Source organism: Triticum urartu, unplaced genomic scaffold (genome assembly GCF_056163025.1).
Source record: "Triticum urartu cultivar PI428250 unplaced genomic scaffold, HENAU_Tu73 scaffold2, whole genome shotgun sequence".
Taxonomy (NCBI): Eukaryota; Viridiplantae; Streptophyta; class Magnoliopsida; order Poales; family Poaceae; genus Triticum; species Triticum urartu.
Genome location: NW_028260368.1, coordinates 11,179,593 through 11,188,430, shown reverse-complemented (window position 1 = coordinate 11,188,430; position 8,838 = coordinate 11,179,593). Strand labels below are relative to the sequence as shown.

At 35.5% G+C, this 8,838-nt stretch overlaps 6 non-coding genes across 6 annotated transcripts; 3 read left to right on the top strand and 3 right to left on the bottom strand.

Moving 5' to 3' along the window:
* The first annotated feature begins 348 nt into the window (after positions 1–348).
* On the top strand, positions 349–419 carry TRNAC-GCA (transfer RNA cysteine (anticodon GCA)). Its single transcript has one exon. It is a non-coding gene; the product is annotated as a tRNA-Cys (tRNA).
* Positions 420–3,450: 3,031 nt separating this feature from the next.
* TRNAY-GUA (transfer RNA tyrosine (anticodon GUA)) lies at positions 3,451–3,532 on the bottom strand. Its single transcript has one exon. It is a non-coding gene; the product is annotated as a tRNA-Tyr (tRNA).
* Positions 3,533–4,039: 507 nt separating this feature from the next.
* TRNAT-GGU (transfer RNA threonine (anticodon GGU)) lies at positions 4,040–4,111 on the bottom strand. The gene has a single exon. It is a non-coding gene; the product is annotated as a tRNA-Thr (tRNA).
* A 1,958-nt stretch (positions 4,112–6,069) lies between these two features.
* Positions 6,070–6,143, top strand: TRNAM-CAU (transfer RNA methionine (anticodon CAU)). Its single transcript has one exon. It is a non-coding gene; the product is annotated as a tRNA-Met (tRNA).
* A 452-nt stretch (positions 6,144–6,595) lies between these two features.
* On the bottom strand, positions 6,596–6,666 carry TRNAG-GCC (transfer RNA glycine (anticodon GCC)). The gene has a single exon. It is a non-coding gene; the product is annotated as a tRNA-Gly (tRNA).
* Positions 6,667–7,490: 824 nt separating this feature from the next.
* TRNAS-UGA (transfer RNA serine (anticodon UGA)) lies at positions 7,491–7,578 on the top strand. Its single transcript has one exon. It is a non-coding gene; the product is annotated as a tRNA-Ser (tRNA).
* Positions 7,579–8,838: the final 1,260 nt, after the last annotated feature.

The following is an 8,838-nucleotide window of genomic DNA, read 5'->3' as shown; positions in this document are numbered from 1 at the left end:
GGAGATAATACCGATTTAAGAGTAGTTCACTACTGCAATAAAAAAAAGAGAATTCTAGTTAACGGTTCCAATTTATTCTGAATTTTGCAGCCTGTGAATAGAAATCCACTTTTTCTTCTTTTTCATCTCAATAGAAAGAAATGGGAAGTTTTATTGTGTTAACAATGTATGTTTTAAGATAGAATCTATCGAGGAGAATAATAGAAACTGGATCAAAAAAAGCAGGAATAGATTTTTTGAAAAAGATTGGAAAAAAGTAAGTAGAATTATATTCAAAATAAAAGGGGCTTTTCGTAAGAAAACGTGGATGAATACTTGCTGTTTTCTAGATTTTTGATCGGATTTTTTGGCGGCATGGCCAAGCGGTAAGGCAGGGGACTGCAAATCCTTTATCCCCAGTTCAAATCTGGGTGCCGCCTGATCAATAAAATACTTAGGTTTTTTTTATAGTGCTGATCGAATTCGATAAATTTTTACTTCGCATAAGTTCGGGCAAGAGAGTAACTGGGCCTGCCGATACTGGGTTTAGAGAAACCATACCATAGTTCTATCCTCAAACTAGGGTTAGGGTTTGTTTTGACGGTAGTGGCCAAAATGGTTATCAATAGGGGTGAGGTAGTGTTTCCTTATTCTTTTATTATATGAATTTGAATTGGTTCTTAATTGAGATTCGATTTGATAATTTTAAAATACGAGGATAAGATGTCAGAAATCTTGGTATCCAAAGAAAGGTCCCTAAGGGGCATTCTTTTTTTTTTTCAATCTAAGATTCAAGAAGGGACTCCACGAAAGAATATCAAGACTTACTAATTATTATACATTTTTTTATCGTACATCTTATGTTACCTACATACACTAAAGTAAGGACTACTTAATTCTAACGAGAATCAGATTAAATAGGTCGATCAAAAATCAATTTAGGAGTTGTATTATGGATAAAATCTCTTCATTCTTTCATAGAATGATACAAAGCAAGGCTGCAGGGTTTAGGTCAAAAATAAACATTAGGTAAGGTAGGTATCCAATAAATATTTATCTATCGATAATTTTATGGTATATTCGGGCGTCCTTTGCTTAAAAAAAAAAAAAAGAGTAACAAAAGGAATAAAAAATCTTCCTATTCCCGCTTCTTCTATTCAGGACATCATTCCCGTACTCTTTCTTTTTTAAGGAAAAAAGGGCTATAGTATCTCGTATTTTTAATGCTCTCTAATTCTACCAGAATTCCTATAAGAATTTGTTAGGAGTAAATTCCTTGAACTGATTGATCCATGGCCTTAGGGCGGAATCCCTTTTTGACTCTGTACCCTTGATTCCACTATGATTATTGATCAATAGTAGAATAATCCCTTCATAGAAATAGGAGACATAATTTAGATGGATATAGTAAGTCTCGCTTGGGCTGCTTTAATGGTAGTCTTTACATTTTCTCTTTCACTAGTAGTATGGGGAAGGAGTGGACTCTAGGGATACTACTAATTGATTAAGTAATCAAATTGTTGTATCAATTCTTTTCTTTAATGGATCATTTTGCATTAATCATTTTGTCAAACGTTATTCTTTAATCTTTTTCTTTAGTTTTGTTTCACTCCTGTAAGAAACTCTTGTATTGTAAGTTGTAATGTAAGAAAGAGCCATTATACCAATTCAGAATTTCTACTAGAAATGACGAATGGTTAAAAAAAGTTCTATACATAAGAAAATTAGACTTTCTTCCACGGAACTATTCACGGCATATCACACATTTTCCATTTCCTTTTACTTTTTACTATAGTCTATTCTTCATATTATTTTTCTTTCCTTCCATGGATTCTTTGGTCAAGAATTGTCTTAGATTTTTTTATTTTGACCTGATTGAAATTAAGTGGATGCAATGAAAAAAGAAATTGAATTAGACTACTTAACTATTTCAATCTACTAATCTATTCTATGTAGATTCAAAGATAATATAATAGAAAGAATCTAAAGTGTCGTAGAAAAAACTATATGTAGTTCTTTCTACCACACTTTAAGATTCCAACCAGATCCTTTCATTTAAGACTTGGATTTTTTTTATTTAATCCCTTTTTAATTTCTTCAATGATTAATTGGAATTCCAATTAATTATTTTGGCTGACTGTTTTTACATAAATAATAAGTAAAAAAGAAGTAGGAACTAGAATGAACAGTGCAGTAGCAATAAATGCGAGAATATTGACTTCCATAACCTCTTTATTTTTTATTTTCACAATAACTCGGGATGTAATCCCATGGAGAGGAAAAAGGGGTATCTTGTAAATTCAAGGGTAGGGCTTGCATTCTGATAATACTGAATCAATTCAATATTATGAATATCGGATCTATCAAATCAATTCATGGATGAGAGTTATATTTCACGGATGAGAGTTATATAGTATAACATAGGAAGATCCTCTATCCACACTAAGACCAAAATGGGTTTTTTGATTGGATTAGGAATTCCCTCTTTTTTAATCCTTTTCTACTTTTTCTTTTCTATATCTCTAACCCACGAGCTTTCTTAATCTTATACTTTCTTAATCTTATACAATTTCCCTTCCTTTTTCTTATAGTTATACATACAATTATGTATGTATTATATGACCAACTTTCACTTTCTATGGGTCACATAGACATCCAAATAAGCAGTAGAAGTGAGATGGGGAAAAGAGGTCTGAAATAAAAAGGGAATACGATTTATGTATGGATTCCGGTAAAATACCGGTACTCTATTCCATAAGAGTGGAATAGGAAATTAAGATGAGGATGGTATCATCATAAAGAAAGATAGAGTAATATAATATCCTAAATTCTACTAATCCACATATCGTATGTGTGTCTTTCTTTATCGATTGGGAGTAGTGAAAAAAAAATTCCTATATGCCCTCCCTCCCTCTTTAATGAGAGATGCAAAATAAAAAAGTGAAGTAAGGGTGCCCTGTGGGTATTTGATCTTGCTCCCTGCCCCTTTTTTTCATGGAAAAAGGAAATATCAATTTCTCCATTCATTGAACCCTAGTTCGGGACTGACGGGGCTCGAACCCGCAGCTTCCGCCTTGACAGGGCGGTGCTCTGACCAATTGAACTACAATCCCCGCGGGGTGTATGGCATACCCATTCTTAAATAGAACCATAAGAAGATTCGATTCGTCTTTCGTACTCTAAGAAATAGACGAATCATATACTACATACCCACATATTATATTATACGTGGGTATAGTGAGAGTGACATAACTAGTATGTCGTGATTTTTTATCACTAAAAATGGATAATAATCCAGCCTTCAATAAGAAAAACTCTTTTGTTTGTAAGAAAGGAATGAGAGAGATATGGATTAGAAAAAAAAATTTCCCTTTTTTCTTTATCTTTTATTTCTATAGATCAGACATTTTATTTTATGGAAGAAAAACAAAAGGATTTAGTTCATACTCACGAAGCCCTAGATTTTTGGTTTGGGCCGAGCTGGATTTGAACCAGCGTAGACATTGTCAACGAATTTACAGTCCGTCCCCATTAACCACTCGGGCATCGACCCAGGAAGAATTTATTCTAGGGTTTTTGCTAATCTATGATTAACCTCCTTTCATAATACTCCCTACCCCCAGGGGAAGTCGAATCCCCGCTGCCTCCTTGAAAGAGAGATGTCCTGAACCACTAGACGATAGGGGCATCACTAGACGATAGGGCCATATACAACCGCTCGTGATTATACTATAATCATAGTATGAGCAGTTTTTTGGAATTGTCAATATACTCGAAAAGTATAAATAGATCCAAAGCAAAGAGTTTTTCCAACTTTTCTGTTATGTTTTCATCTAGGATTTTTTTTAGTTGATCGTTATAGATTAATTCTCCGTGCTTCATTTAGTGTTCATACCAAAAATGCATCCATCCCGCACTAAGTCATAAAATTCTCTAAAAATATAGAGAAAGTTTCAAAAACAAAGAAAAAAAGTGAATCAATTTAGTAGAAAAGTACTCTATCAGATTCGAACCAACGACTTACGTCTTAGCACGAGATTACTCTACCACTAATTTAAAAAGCCCTTTATCGGATTTGAACCGATGACTTATGCCTTACCATGGCATTACTCTACCACTGAGTTAAAAGGGCTTTTTATTTAATTCAAAAATTAGCCACTTGGATTTCCCATTATGGGTCTACTGCATAATGTACATATTATATATATAATATATAGAGATAGAGAGAGAGACATTATGTAGAGATTGTATATGTATATATCGATATCTTGAGAGCTCAAAATAAAATTAATAAAAAAAAACATACCCTACATAACATATCCAACTCTTCTTGGTTCAGGGTTTTCCGTTTCCGAAGACTAGTAAAATAGGCGGATTCTGGAACCCCAAGGATTCAACGGTATATGGATATGGAAAATATAAGATTTCCGATCCTAGCGGGAAAAGGCGGGGAACAGATACCCAATAGGATATAGGATCCTTGGGAGGAACTTTTGGTAATGGCCTTGATCCTCTATGCTATTTTTTATGTGTTCTTAGTTCTATTGAACTTTTTGCATTCTTTTAAACAAGAATCTAATAAACTAGAATTGAGTCAGTGGAAAAAAGGAGAGAGAGGAAAGTGTTAAATGGAGAGAGTCGACTAATCAGAGACTTTTAGGATCTTCTTTACATCAGGTAAATCTGTCGGCCCTGTCCGTTTTTTTCTTTAAGTTACGACTCTTTGCTGCTTACTTCTATCAAGCCATAGGGAAAGTCTATGATGAATTTGGAAAACTCATCTCACTCTTACTCTATGGCTCGGACTTAATGGGGGAAGAAAACATCTTCCATAATTTCTTTTTTGTTCAATTCTGGACAAAAAAGAAAAGGAAAAAAGGAATTTATAGGGACAGTGTTACCCCCTATATCCCCTAGTTTATATTGTAGGAATAATAAAACAATTTAGCAGTCTGACACACTTACGTCCTTGCAAAGTAAATAATTATTATTGTAGTCGTAACCGTAGAATAGGATCCTAATCAAAATAAATACATTTGGTTCAGGCGCTATTAGCATGGTAAGAAAAGATTTTTTTTACAGACCAGAGGGGCTATCTAAATCCTAAAGTAAAGGCGAGCGATCGAAGTAGAAGTACCAACGGCTCAGTGTCATGAACCTTCTCCATCTGATTCAATAAGGGGGAATTAGCCTTCTTGTCAAATGGCTATCCTTGACAAAGGGTACCATTTATACCATAATCTACAATGTAGCGGGTATAGTTTAGTGGTAAAAGTGTGATTCGTTCTATTAATAACTGAATTTGAAATGATATACTTAAGGCATCCTTAAGTTTTTTATTTTTATATTCCGATGAAAACTTTAGTTCTTATAAAGGATTAAATCCTTTTCCTCTCAATAGCATATTGAGGAAGAATATACATTCTGGCGATTTGTATCCAAAGACTAATTTAAATTGCATCCAAAATAAAAATAGGATTATGAGTACAGAGTCGCGAAGCATAATTTTGCATTGGATTAAGTATTCCAATTTTGAAAATATGAGTAAAGGATCTATGGATGAAGATACAAAAAAGTTGATTTCCAATCGTAACTAAATCTTCTTAAAATAAGGAATAAGGAAGCCAAATAGCTAAAAAACGATAGTTTTGGTTTACTAGAACCATCCGCATATTGTTTCAGCTCGGTGGAAACCCAATTCTTTTCCTCAGGATCTCTTGAATGAAATTAGGGAACGAAGTAAGTAGATTAGATGAATTTAGATAGAATTTCTATCTCCTACTCTATAAGGATCATCTAGAAAGCGGAGAGCTTTGGTTCCATTCAAATAGAAAAGCTGACATAGATGTTAAGTGGTGAGAATATCCATAAAGGAGCCGAATGAAATCAAAATTTCATGTTCGGTTTTGAATTAGAGACGTTAAAAATAATCAACCAACGTCGACTATAACCCCTAGCCTTCCAAGCTAACGATGCGGGTTCGATTCCCGCTACCCGCTCCATTCTGTATAAAAGGAGTATTCTATTTGTCTAGACATGTTAGAGGCTTGTATTCAAGCCTTTTTTGTCCACCAGTTTCTGGTACTCCAGAGCGGAGTAGAGCAGTTTGGTAGCTCACGAGGCTCATAACCTTGAGGTCACGGGTTCGATTCCCGTCTCCGCACTTAGCAGTCTGTATAAAAGGACTATTCTATTTCTCTAGATATGTATGGTAGAGGGGCGTATCCAACCCTTTTTTATTCATTAGTTCCCGGCCCTAGAGGGCAAAATTGAGCAGTTTGCGAAGTCACTTGCCTTCAAAAAAAGAAGGCGCAAGGCCTCTCCCTACCCTGCAGAAAATAAAAATGAAACGAAAGGGACAGTCTACCTCTCCCTTCCCTTTAAAAAAAGTTTGCCCGTTGTTTGTCTCAGTTAATACCCAATTTTTGGAGCTCTGTTGGCGAGTTCTATTTCTGCCTCTGGAGCGCCCTCTTTTTTTGAGTGGGATGCAAAGGAAGGGTAAGATAGTAAGGGATACGGCACTAGACTAACACCTAATTAATACTTAATTTAATATAAGTAGTTAAACAGTTAACTAGACTAAACTTTTTATCATAGTACTTTGATAAATTAAGCGGGCGAGCGGCGGGAATCGAACCCGTATCTTCTCCTTGGCAAGGAGATATTTTACCATTGAACTACGCTCGCTACGGTATATATTTTATAGCGTATATCCGCCTGGGTCGACCTTCTATGTCTGGGTCGACCGTTTCATTTCATTTTCTATTATATTAGAGTTTTCCTTTTTTTATTATCTGTCAATGAATATTCTAATGGGAATGGAATTTCATAATACTGAAAGAGAAGAGCTAGCAATTCGGAACGCAAATTGCGTTTTAATACGTCTCACTATTCTAATTTTTTAGAAGAAATGGCCTTTATTATTTCTTTTTTATGGGGTTAATAAATATTAACCAAATTTCATTTAAGAAATGAGAGAATTCAGAATAGCTACGAGAAAGACTAGTCCAATCCATAATGATGTACCGGAAAATACAACATTTTTATTATTTGACCAACCATCAGGAGAAGCAAATACAAGGGGTACACTAATTACTAAGACTGAGGAAGTCGCAATTAATGCAAAAACAGCTAATTGGAAAGCAATAGTCATATTTCTAATCCTCCAAGCTACCATCAAATAAAGTTGACTACATATTTGATCCCTCACTTAAACCAAAATTGTAAAAAAATACAAGAAGTAGGAGGGGTTTAATCATGAATCCATTGATTCTTCTCTTTAATTCAAATTTATTACTTAAACCGCTTTTTTATTTGGATATGGGGGTGAGAAGAGATTATTTACTCTTTATTTCACAAGCGGGTATAGCGGATCCTGTATCCGTGTATACAGTATACAGAGATATATCGAAAAGGAACTTGTATCTGATATCTTTCTAGAGGCTAATAAATCTTTTTATTTTTTATATGGCTATGTTCTATTTGTAGGAGTAAAATAAGGATTAGGCTGTGGAGAGATGGCTGAGTGGTTGATAGCTCCGGTCTTGAAAACCGGTATAGTTCTAGGAACTATCGAGGGTTCGAATCCCTCTCTCTCCTTTTGCTTATTGAATACGTTTGTTTCTTTCATTTTTATTTATTTTTTTTTTCTGTCCCTTATCTTTCTTTCATAAAAAGGAATGAATGGCTCGGCTAGATGGAATAACCGAGCCAGAACAGAAAAAAAGTAGAACAGGTATAAATAAGAAAATCTTAGTTAAGAGGGTTCATGTAAAGAACAGGTTCCAAATCACGATCGATTCCCTTTTCAAAACCTGCTGCAGCAGCTCGGGCTCTTCCTGCATGCCATAAATGGCCCACAAAAAAGAAGAATCCTAGAACAAAATGAGAAGTTGATAACCAACTTCTAGGAGAGACATAATTAACTGCATTGATCTCGGTAGCTACGCCACCCACGGAATTTAAAGAGCCTAAAGGAGCGTGGGTCATATATTCTGCTGAGCGTCGTTCTTGCCAAGGTTGTATGTCTTTTTTCAACCTACTCAAGTCCAAACCGTTGGGGCCCCTTAGAGGTTCTAACCATGGAGCACGAAGGTCCCAAAAACGCATAGTTTCCCCTCCAAAGATAACCTCCCCAGTTGGGGAACGCATTAGATATTTACCTAAACCTGTGGGTCCTTGAGCGGATCCCACATTAGCTCCAAGACGCTGGTCTCTAACTAGAAAAGTAAATGCTTGAGCTTGAGAAGCTTCTGGCCCGGTGGGTCCATAAAACTCACTCGGATAAGCTGTATTATTGAACCATACAAAACAACAAGCGATAAAACCAAAGACAGATAAAGCAGCTAAACTATAAGACAAGTAAGCTTCTCCAGACCATACAAATGCACGGCGAGCCCATGCGAAGGGTTTGGTTAAAATATGCCAAATTCCGCCAAATACACAAATAAAACCCAACCATACATGCCCACCAATTATATCTTCTAAATCATCTACACTAACAATCCACCCTTCTCCACCAAAAGGAGATTTTAGTAAATAACCAAATATAACACTGGGACTAAGGGTCAAATTGGTAATTTTTCTTACATCTCCCCCCCCAGGGGCCCAGGTATCATATACACCGCCAAAATAAAGAGCCTTGAGTACTAGAAGAAAAGCACCTAGACCTAACAAAATTAAGTGAATACCCAAAATTGTAGTCATTTTATTTCTATCTTTCCAGACATAACCAAAGAATGGAAAAGATTCCTCAAGAGTCTCGGGTCCCAGAAGCGCGTGATAAATGCCACCGAAGCCTAAGACTGCGGAGGAAATTAGGTGAAGTACGCCAGATACAAAGTACGGAAAAGTATCTAG